Here is a 12,494-nt window from a genome sequence, read left to right as displayed (position 1 = left end):
GTAATAAAAATAACAAAAAAGACACAGTATTTGCAGAGTACAATAAAGCAAAGAACAATAAGTTGAAGCATGACTATTCTCAGTGAGAACTGGAGAAACAGATACTACCTCAGAATTCTCAGTTATAAAGAAAAAGAATAGCCTGAAATAATGCTGGAGAGGTAAATGGTGATAATTAAAAAAAAATTGCTTTCCCAGGAGCAATAGTTCTCATTGAAGATTTAAAGAAGGGTTAACATGAACAGAATTGTAGTCTTTAAAATGATTACTCTGCTGCTGCATAAAGAACTCACAAAGAGGTAATCAATGGAGATACAGTGATCTGTTAGGATGTTCTTTCAATTGTTAGAAAAATGATGGGGATGGGGATTTGGAGTACCAGATTTCCAGTGGAAACTGAGAAAGAAAATATTTATAAAAGTCTTTAGATAGTAAAATTTACAGAAGTTGGCAGTTGTATAGTGAGAAAGAGGGAATTTATATGAATGACAACCCATAATTCATGCTTGAGTTTGGAGAAAATACAGGAACCATTATAACTAGAATGCAGCAGAGTAAGTAAGAGATGAAACTTACCAAAAAGGTCAGAGGACATGAGAGAAACTGAAAATGCCAATTGTAAGTAGATCATGCAGGGCTCTTATGGATCACTGTAAACATGTTTGCATTTACTCTAAAAGAATAAAGCAAGGGTGAGGATCCGAGAACAGGAATGCTGGATCTGCAGTAGTGGAGTAAGGGAGAAGAAGGCCAATGAAGGGCTCTTCAAATAATCCAGACAATGGGCTAGAGGTAGAGCTCAGTGATATTGCAGTTGACTACCATATGTAGCGCTCTTTGTTCAATCCCCTAGACTCAAGAATGCAAAAATCTTAAAAAAGGAGAGAGAGAAAGAAAGAAAAGAAAAAAAATCCAGACCAGATGTGATGGTGGCGAAAGAGAAGAAGGGTAGTGAAGAAGTGTTGATAAAGTAGTAATATTCTAGAATATACAAACATTTCAAATAAGAGCTAGTAGGATTTGCTAAAATATTTTGCTAAAATATTTAATCTGTCAGGATTAGTGAAGGAGAATTCCAAGGTTTGGAGGCTATTACACATAAAAAAGTGCTAAAGGATAGTGATTAAACTTACCATTTCTGCAGCCAGGCTGTTGATATTCACAACTGCTGCTCCATCAGCACTTGCATGAGCTTGGGCACATGACTTATCTCCTAGGGCCTCCATCTCTTTACCTGTAAAACTGGGATATAATCTTACTTATTTCATAAAGTCTTTATGAGGCTTAAATTGGTTAATATTTAAAAGTACTTATATCAGAGTCTGGCACACATAGCAAATGGGAAGGATGCTGAAAAGAATATTTGAAGTGATGAGTGGAAGGTAAATTATGGGTTCCTTCAGTTTGAGTTACTATGGATGTAAATGTGGAGATTTCCTGAAGGCAGGAAAATACACTGGTGTCTGGCTTGGAAATACCTGGGGAAAAATTCAATTTTGACATAATCTGTGAGGGATCCATGTAAAGCTGTCATTTACAACTGAATTTAGAGGGGAAAATGCATTGGTGGACTGAATCATGAGGACTTCTTAATATTTAAAGGACTGGAAGAAGAGGAAGAAATAGCAAGAGAGCCCATGAGGACACAAAAGAACAACAAGGGGCATATGGTATGTAATGACCAGTCACATTAACTATTGCAGATGGGTCAAGAAACTTAAGGTCATGAACTCAACACGGGAGGTAGTAGTGCTTTGATCACTGATGATCTAGACCAAGATACAAGCTGCTGAAATATTGTGGTAAGACAAAACCTGACAGGAGTAGTTGCAAGACAGAATAGGAGCAAGGAAAGGAAGATAGTGTGTCAGCTGTTCATCACTGCAAAAGTATTGGAGCTAATCAACTTATAAAGAGAAAAGTTTTATTTTGGTTCATAATTTTGGAGGTTTCCATCCACGAAGACCCTGTTGCTTCTGGTTTTGGCAAAGTAGGACACCATGGTGTAAGTGGTGAAGAAAACCTGCTCACTTAATGGCTGGAAAAAAAAATGATAGTAAAAAAAGGGACCAGGGTCCTACTATCACCTTCAAGGGAACATCTATTACGTAATGACTGACAACCTTCAACAGGCCCCACACTTAAAGGTTCCATCACCATCCAGCTGGGGATTAAACCTTCAATATATGGGACTTTGGGGGTACTTTTCAGTCCAAAACTATAGCAGCTACTAAAATTAGACCTTTATAAAAGGTCTGCTCTTACAGGAAGGCAAGAATGGTCAGTAGCTGTGTTAGATATAAAAAATATCTTATTCTTCTACTGTCCTAATAAAATGTTTAATAACTGGAGTCAATCAGTAAGGTTTTGTTTGTTGAATAAAATGAATTCCTGTCCAATTATCAAGTACGACACATTAAACCTTATAATTATCCAACTCTATTAAACACTTGCTAGAGTTTGGTCTCTAACTTAAGCACTACATTATTGTGAGCACTGCAGAATGAGGTTCTGGGATTGGTTTGACCTGAAATTGGTAGTATAAACCCTACAAAATTAAAACAATGGGAGCAATCATACACTGGTAATACACTAGTCATGCAGAAAAAAAAAATTAAAAACATAAGATCTTCCCTGTCCATTATTTAAGGAACTCTCAGAAAACTCGAAGAAGTTGCTACTCACATATGTGAAAATACTGAAGCAGCAGACAGTAGACACTAAGGCATGCCCAGATCTGTAGCCAAAGGAAGCCATCCTCATATTCGGAATTGAGGAGGGAAAGGAGGAAAGCAGTATTCCAGAGTGCAGAGAGAGCTGCGTTAGGGGGTACCACCTAATAGGAACTATATTCATGGAGACACAGGTTGATGTCAGTACTGAAGCAGTGCAGGAGTCGGAGAAAAAGACCCCAATGTCTTTCTTCTCTCATTCACATTTTTTGCCAGCATTTTCCATTTGCAGAAACTAACTGGAAGTCAACTAACAACAAGGCTATTCTTCTAGTGAAGGACAGAGAATCCATCTTGGGTGTGGATGTATTGAGATAGACTACGGGGTAAGAAAAAAATATCATAAGTGCACAACACTGAAGGATTCAGACACACATACACATGTGTGTGTGTTTGTGTAGTGTGTGTGTGTGTATATATATATATATATATACACACAGTACACACATATATAAACATACATGTATAAATAACATGCATTTTATCAAACATACATATATAGATTTATATATATAATATATAGTTATATACACTTATACTTCTATTATATATATATGTATATATATATATATATATGTCACTTACATAACTGTGATAACTGTGTCTCAGAACATAGATTGTTTTTTGTTATTTTGGAACTATGAAGAGTGGTGAATTGAGATGTCAGTAAACAGTGCACTGGCAACAGAGTAGGACTGATGTAAAGTTCACATTTATTTAAAATTTTAAAGAGGTTGAAATTGTGTTGACCTTGTTTTGTAGGCTCTTGGATTATAATATTGAATCTAGTCATGCATGGTCAGTAATAATGTATTCATGTCAGACATGGAAAATCCTTTCTGTCAATCATACACTTCTGTTTCTAATCACCTTGAATGCATCTAACATGTTAGTATTCACAGAAGGCAAACATCAGACTCAATATCCTTTGTAGTCAGACATATTCTAAGCAAATTATGGAGGGAAATGATCTACCTCTAGGGTAGACAATGAAAAGACTGGACATAGGATCTGGGTATTTATACCAGTACTTTATTCTTTTAGAATATACGTAGGCAAATCACCCTAGATGATAAAGGTTCTGGTACTGAGAGAGAGATTGTGTGTGAGAGAGAGAGAAAGAGAGGGAGGGAGAAAGAGGAGAGAGTTTTGTATTTTGAAATGATGTCTGTGGACATTTTATATTCTTGAGTAAAGTGGGTAATGACTATACAATCCACACACCACTGTCTAATATATGTTTAATTAATATTGCATAAAAGGCTTGCTGTGGTTTTTTATGCAAATAGGACCATAAGTATATCTGTAGGTTTTTTCCTTTCCTACTTCTCTCTTTTGGAGTTTTGCTCTCCTGAGGTACAAAACTGAGCAACAAAATTACCTTAAAGAGGGTTTATGAATCACAAAAGAGAATTCTTTATGTACCTTGTTTCCATATGAAAGTAGCAACATTTGTGCATAAAAGGCTTGCATCATTTTTTTATGAATTGGGCCTTAAGTGCTCATGATTGTCCTTGGTATTCAGTTTTTAGTCATTAAGTAGCGTTGAAACAACAGGAGGAGAAAAAAGGAAACATTTTGTACCTGTGGTACACACTTGGACAACACAGCTTTAGGAAAATAGCTACACTCTTATCCTTTTATATGTAAAAATTATGCAGGGACAAAGACAAGTGTGAATTGATGAAAAGGAAAATAATATATTTTTGAAACATTAATAGTCAAAGCTGTACTCAGGCTAAAAAAATGCATTGATTTTCACATTTGATTCACATGCACTCTTATATTTTGCCAATCCATATGGCCCCATTGACAGAATTAGGCTGCTCTGGATGAAGAATAATTTACTTCCTAACTATAGGGTAATATGTCACCTCTCTTACAATATTACCTAATAATCACCCTCAATGACTGAGGAAGAGGGGCTTGACATACAGATTTTTTAAGGTCCGTTTTAGTGTTTAAATATTTTAAGTTCCAGAGAAAGATAGAATATTTGAAAGAAGAAGATGATTTCTTTTTTAGAAAATTTGAAAGTATATAAGAGAAACGTCTAAGGAATTTTCTATTTCTATTATGGGTGGAAATGTGTTTCATTAAAATTTGTGTATTGTAGTCCTGACCCTCAATATCTCAGAATGCTACCGTATTTGGAGACAGGTACTTTAAATCAATAACCTGATATATAATGAAGTTATATGGGTGGGTCCTAATCCAACAGGACTTCTATCTGTATAAGAAGTGATTAGGACATAGGCACAACACATGGCCATAGGCAAGTTGAGAATCCTCAGAAGAAACTCTCCCTTGATATTTGATTTCCAGCTTCCAGAATTGTGAAATATATATATGTATATGCGCCATATATATATATATATATATATATATATATGCCACACAGTGTGTGTTTTTGTTATGGCTGTTCTCACAAACGAATTCAGTCTCCAATTCCAGATTATGAGTACTTTGGATACAAATGAGCAAATATTTTCCCTATCCATTAAGGTCAATAGAGGAGAATGAGTTGTTAGAGGTGAAAACTTTTACCATTGGCACCTATTGAATGTTAAACACAGTTCTTTCTAATATTTCCTAAGCTTTAATCTTATATATTACATGTTCTTAAAGAATTTTCTTATTATTCAAACTATTATCACTCATAATCTTCTTTAGATTTATTGTGTAAGATGGGCTTTATTTTGTTTTAAAGATGGAAAAACAAAGGTGCAAATATGCTGTCTGCATCTAGTTAAAGTGCATTTTCCTGTTTGGCATATTCCCATGGATCCTGCTTCATCTTTCATTTCCTCAAACATGTATCAACAAGTAACCAAGTCTCATACTGCCTGGGAGTCTCCATTGAATTCTTTGCAGGAGTCTGAAAAACTCTAATTGGGACATAATATGCATTCAATAGCCCTTTGAAGAACTAATGGATGAATGAATGCTTTTTCTATCAAGAAATTTCCAAATAAACAAAATGAAAAATACATTTAAAGTCCCAATGCGAATGAGTGCTAAAATATGATCTCATGACCCAAATAAAATATTTTGCAGTATGAGATATCCCAACTAGCTTTCAGACTTATCTCAATTCATATTACTATTCTGTCTCTATCATCTACCTAAATTCCTGGCATCAAATGTATGTACCAACAAATATTATACTATTTCCAATTTCTGATCTCAACTTCATTCATTTTCAGTGTTAGGGATCACACCTAGGCCTCATGCATGCTAGGCAAATGTTCTGCCACAGAGACTCTACCACAGAGTTGTACTCTTGGACATAAATTTTTCATTGAACAAATTCAAGTAAAAATGGTTGTGGATGATGAAGAAGTGATGTCTGTCTCATTGCCAAATAATATAGGAGACTCGTAGAATTATGCTTCATTACCTAGAGACTGAGGTACCCAGGGACTAAAGTATTTCAAATACTATAGCAAGCATATAGTAAAGTCCTTCAACTCAAACCATGTAGCTGTCAACATTTGACACACGAGACACAGACATGCATGCAACACTGAACTGGTAACATACATGGCAATAACATAGCAGTCTCTAAATTGTTTGCCAATTTATGTCAAGTGGAAAAATTAAGAACAACATACAAGCTAAGGGAATTTTAAAAAATATCAAAATTAACTACTGGATCTTAATAAAAAAGATGACTGAAACTTAATGAGACTAATTAGAAAAGGGTAATTTCCCACCAAAATTTTGGAAGTTCAAGGAAATGTGAAATAGAAAAACATGGAGGTAACACTATATTTTGGAAACATCAAAGATGTTTTACCTAAAGGTGTTGATTAGGATTCCATGATGTTTATTTTATACAATTTCTAATTAACAGCTTACATTTGGAACAGTTTGAGTTTTGGTGTTCTATTATGAAATCAATAAGAAATGAGAAATCAGACATTAAAACTTCAGCTCTACTATAGGATGAACATTTTATCACCATTTTCATTATCTTTATTATTCATTCACAATTTTGGCTTTGTTTTAGGCCTCATTGGACTCTTATACTTCATAATAAGCTTTTAATTTAAACGTCTAGAGGGACCTGAAAGCAATGATGATGATTATGATGATGATGATAGTGATAGTAATAACAATAATAACAACAACAAAAAAAATAGAAGCCATAGTGGGTGTCAAGCAAATTCTTTTGCACACATTTTTCTCCTTTAATTATCACAAATCCTCTCATTACCCTTGATTTCCATATGAACACAGCTGAAAATCAGATAAGAATTTCCTCAAAGTCATACAACTAATAAGAAAAAACCACAATTTGAACCAAATTAATTATAAATATAATGCATTTTCTCGTTTCTTGATACATGGCAATGGAAGCTTTGGGGAATACCATGGTGCATGGAAAAGCATTAACTTATAAAATTAATGTTAGTCATAACATTGATAACAATACCAGTTAATTAATCCAAATGTTCTGTGTAATTAGTTGATGAAGATTGAGGGTCTCTGCTAAATTTCTCAAACCCCATGTTGCTATCAAATGCAGTTCCATTTTGCTCTTTCAAGTTGACAACAAATAGATTTAGATTTCAAACAGTAATTGTTTTAGGAGGAGCCTATTTTTGTAGATAATTTTAATTGATATGCTTTCTATTAAAATGTCAATTAACCTGGAGTTTTAATCTTTATTATTTAAAATAGGTATTGAATAATTTTGTTGCAGATACAAAATTGCAAACCCTTAATGAGGAAAATTGCATATGGAGCTCCTGCTTAATTAGTTCAGTCACTTGCTGTCACTTCTAATTAGATAACTAAATTTCCTACGTTTATAAAATATTGCATTTGGTATGAACTTAACACTGACAGTCATTAGTATAATAGCCTATAGCTTTATTTGTGGGTTTACTTAAGAAATCTTGGCTTTGTACACATTTACGTTTTACTCACATTTGATTTCAACATGTATTGCATTTTTTTAAAAAAAAAATTTCTCTGTCAATTTAGTTTATTAGAAGTATTGCTTTTGGGAACACGCTTTTAAAAAAAAATGTAATTGATTTTTGGTGATTGGGCTTGTTCATTTGATCTTTAACATCCATTCAAATATCATCCAAAAACTTCTTATATTTTTTCAAGACGTCCACTAAGATATTTACAATATCCCTTGCTAAGCATAAATTTCTGTCTATATTTTCTCTGGTTTCTGTTGAACACATTCTCTTTTCTGTCCTTTGTATATGTGCTAAACTCAAATCTGACTCTATCAACATTTCTTAGATTGTTACTCTTTCTCAGGTTCAATTTGTGTTCATTGTATAATTTCTCTTTATTGCATTAGGTGACTCATATTAGGAAACATAGATACTGCTCCCTTATATATTTTTTTAATCTTTGGATTTCATCATCTGCATAGGGAATGAAGAGACTATTCTCATATTTTGAGTTTCTATTTTCTTGATTAATAAATAGCTTAAAATAATATATTTTACTTTTATAATGTAACTAAGAATTCAAAGGGCATAGCTTATTCTCTGGACATCACTTAGTTTTCTGACCTTGAAACACTGCTCCAATTTATACTTTATTTAAAAGTCAACCATTAATTCCTTTGGTTTTTCCATCTTTGATGCTATGTTATTTAGCTACCTGCAAAAAAAAAAAAAGAAAAAAAAAGATGTTGGTCTAGTCGTTATAAATCCTCATCTCATGTTGTAATACAGGTATAATTGAAAATGGACAAGATCCTGCAATGTTTCTGCCATTTATATAACCTAATACATTTAAGAGGAAGTAGTAAAATTTTCTTTCAGGGTTAAGTGTGAAATTTTACAGATAAAGAACATTTATACATTCTTTCATTTCACATTTTATGACATGAGAATAATATGTACTAAAATGTGACATATTTAACCTTAAAGTAAATATTGAAATTCCCTAATAAATTATGAACTGCAAAAAAAGAAAAAGTATTCAAAATTGCTTGGATTATTTTTAATGAAAATGCAAAAACTAATATTTTGACATTGATTTTTTTTATATAAAACAGTCTTAGCAACTTTTGCATATTGCATTTGTTCCTGCCTACTTCATACTTAACAATCCCTTTGTGAAACTATCTCTGGCAATCACATCAGGATGATGACCACTCTCTAATACCACTCTGAAAATGCCTTTAGGTTCAGAATTGATAGATCATGCCAAGGAAATATATTCATTTTACACATTTCAATCATTATTAAAGAGGAAGGCAAACTCTTCTAACAGTAAATCTTGATCACAAAAATAATGCATACACTTATATATTTTGTTATAACATTTTTTTTACAAAATACTGAAATGCAATCAGGACTATTAGTAAGTATAAAAAGGAGGAGATAAATATCAAAGTAATTTCATGGACACAAATAATGCAAGAATATAGTGATAGATAAAAGGGAAAATATTATAAATGCAATTGAGAAAGTGAAGGAATTTATATTATATCAGTTGAATAGTTTTCCTTAGGAAAAGAGTTTAAGAGTTAAAAGATATAATTCAAATAGCAATTTTAAAATTTATTTTTTAGAGAAATGATGAAAATATAACCAACAATTTTTAGAATTTCACATGCTTTCTCTGTGACAACTTTTAATTTTAAAGTTATATATATGTGAAACCACTGCAGTTTGGCATCATGAGGAGTTCTTGTCAGACTTCACTCTATGGTCAGTCACTTAGAGAAAAAGGAATCATCAAAAATTTGACAAAATCTTAACTATGAAATACAGACAAATTTTCCTTAGTTCAACAAGAGAACAGCACAGATTTAATATGAAATTAAAACATAAAAAATAATGCTATCCATATTCACTTACATTTATATAGTATGTTATTTTGTTTTCCTTTAAAAACATCTAATTTGAGACAGTTAATAAATTATTTTCAAAATGACTTTTTAGTGCCTTGGCAAATACTGTTTATTTCCAGCTTTATTTTAAAGGGATAACTCAGAAATTTAATGTAAACCTCTTAAAGATATTTCTTCCCCACCAGGGCTGTGCTTCCTACTTTTAAAAATGATCTCCTTCTTAGTATGTAGATTGACCTTATAGAAACAATGGATGTCCAGTGGACCTGGGGTTTTAATGCATGTATAAGAATCTCAAAATAAATTATAATCTGATCATGAATTACAAAATCAAATTGCTGAAAGAGACAAATAAATAAAGACCTAAGGCTCTGTTAGTTTTAATAATTGTCATAATTTCTTGACATTTCTGTATGAATATTTTCCTAAGAAATCACCTAGATTTATATTACTATTTAAAAAACACTTTGACATAATGTACACAAAAATATCTAAGGTAATTTTTAAAATGTTAATGCTAGTGAAAATTACTGACAGTTGCCTTGATAGATAAAATAAACATAATTAAGTCATAATTCACTGGCATAATAATGTTGATTATATTCTTTAGTGGAAGAATGTTATTAACATCCTGTCATTTTCCCAATCTGTTTTGGATGTCTTTAGACAATAGCAATGTAGCTCCAATCAACTGACTTATTGTAATATAAAGTTTCACTTTTTAAAAAATATATATTTATTCATGTATTTTTCCTAAAAGAACAGTATCATTAAAGTTGCCTTATTTCAAAAACAATTATTTTTTATTAATGATAGCCATTTAGCCATATCTATCATATTTTAAATATTTCTTGTCCACAATTTGACATTTAAAAAAAAATAAACATTTTAAGTTGATGATAATTTGCTAATTTTCTTAATAAATTTTACCAAAAAAAGTATATGTCTGACTTTGGTAAATTACCTGTATATGTTCATTTTGAATGAACAACTTTTATATGTACACAATGTACATCATATGTGTGTGTGCAAACACGTGAATGTCAGTGTTTATTATCTTGTCATTTTATTAAATGATAAACAATGTTTTGTGATTTTTGAAAGAAACTGTATGAAAAGAAAATATGAAATGATATACACTGAGGTGTTAAGGATTATTATTTTGGACATATGGGAAATATTTGTTTGCATCTTTGCATCTTTGTATTTCAATTGTACTTCAATATCAATGTTTGTCTCATGGTGGGGCCTGATATTCTTGGAGAAACATTGGAGTGCCCACATCAAGATGTCCAGTGAGTGTTGACAGGGCAGTAGAGGGTTGACAGGTATGAGTGAGGGACTTTTCTGGGGACACTAGGCTTTTGCCATGAAAATTTACATGGCACCCCATGCTGCAGTCAAATGGAACTGAAGAATGCTAAAGTGAGAGGATAGGGCGAGGAGTGGATTCTCAAGAGATACACTAGGAGGTTTTATGTGAATGAGTGTGCATAGCAGGGCTTCATCTCCAGGGTGTGACTATGCCATGGGAAACATTATCAACATTGAACTTTCACATTGGCAGGCTCCAGCTCGAGGATGTTGTTTCTGCAATTATTGTGGCTGTTTGCCTTGGATTAATTTTTGTTTCACAAACTCTTTCCCACATATGGCAAAAGTCTATGAGGAAATACAGTACACTTATACCTATATACCTATACACATTTTCAGTGAGGCTCAAACGTCCTGGGGTGAGAACTGCAAGGTGAGGCATAATTTTTAATATCTAAAATTAGTTAAATAATTGTGTAAGAATTTGATAACAATTTGGCAAAATCTCAAGTGTGAAATACAGACAAGTTTTTCCTTATTTCAACAAGAATATGGCATAAATGTAATATGAACTTAAAATATAAAAGATAATAGTAACCATATTGACATACATTTATATAGTATGTTATTTTGTTTTCCTTTAAAAACATCTAACTTGAGACATTTTATAAAATATTTACAAAATGACCTTTTAGTGCCTTTGCAAATACTGTTTTTTTTTCTAGCTTTATTTTAAAGGGACAACTCAGAAATTTAATATAAAACCCTTAACGATATGCATGCATTATGTATATTTAAAATGTTGTCAGCCATGTGTAAACTACTTCAACATAAAATGACCATGACAAGACTGAGGGTAAATTGTTGGTATAAAGAGAAGTCTATTTTGAGTTCTGCAAATATGTACCGTGTGTCTGAGTTCAACTTTTGATCTAGTTTCTCTATACAAGTTGTATTTAACATCTTTGATCTCTGAGTTAGTGATCTAATCTGCTGTATAACTTAGCTTTTATTGATCTGTTCTCATGCTAAGCAAATCAAGTCTCACTTTTATGGGGTAGATTGAAAAAGATAGTAAAACTGCCTCTGAGACAACAGTTTAAATCTGCACAATAACAGTGAAAGCAAGAGATAAGACTTTTATTACACTGCCAAACTTCACATGAACTCAAAGTGTCATTAAATAGGTATGTGTCATTTGCCACAGATATTTATTTTACTAGAGATCATGGTTACCACCCATTTGGAAGCAATGTGGTACATTTTCTACTGTCATAGAATATTTTGCTTTTCCAGGTACCTGCATTTATAGTGGCATTTGGTGCATAACAGCATTCTTTATGAATGAATTATTTATTCTGATTGAGCACTGTCTGCATGTACTTGTTTTTATTTGCTTTCAATATAGTATCAAGAACAAAAGTGAAAGGTTTATTTTGGGTTGCCTTTGTAATATTTGATTTTTAAAAACCATGTTCAAGGGAATAAAAAGGCAAAAATATGTGTGAAGTATCTTCAGTTGTCCTCTATGATATTATATCCCTGCTGTTTCAAGTGACATTTTACCACAAAGACAGAAGATGGTGTTGCAAAAACTGAGATTCAACTAATAT

The sequence above is a fragment of the Callospermophilus lateralis genome, chromosome 5 (assembly GCF_048772815.1).
Source record: "Callospermophilus lateralis isolate mCalLat2 chromosome 5, mCalLat2.hap1, whole genome shotgun sequence".
Classification (NCBI taxonomy): Eukaryota; Metazoa; Chordata; class Mammalia; order Rodentia; family Sciuridae; genus Callospermophilus; species Callospermophilus lateralis.
This window is presented reverse-complemented; position numbering follows the sequence as displayed.